We start from the raw sequence: 261 nt of genomic DNA, 5'->3' as shown, positions 1-261 counted from the left end.
AGGATGAGGAAGAGGATGAGGATAGGATGAGGACGAGAATGAGGATAGGATGAGGACGAGAATGAGGATGAGGACGAGAATGAGGATGAGGATGAGGATCGGATGAGGACGAGGATGAGGATAGGATGAGGACGTGCATGAGGATGAGGATAGGATAAGGAGGATTATGAGGATGTTGATAGGATGAGGACATGAATGAGGATGAGGATATGATGATGACGAGAATGAGGATGAGGATAGGATGAGGACGAGGATGAGGAT

This window comes from Lupinus angustifolius, chromosome LG06, assembly GCF_001865875.1.
Source record: "Lupinus angustifolius cultivar Tanjil chromosome LG06, LupAngTanjil_v1.0, whole genome shotgun sequence".
In the NCBI taxonomy this organism is placed as follows: domain Eukaryota; kingdom Viridiplantae; phylum Streptophyta; class Magnoliopsida; order Fabales; family Fabaceae; genus Lupinus; species Lupinus angustifolius.
Note: the sequence above shows the minus strand (reverse complement) of the source record.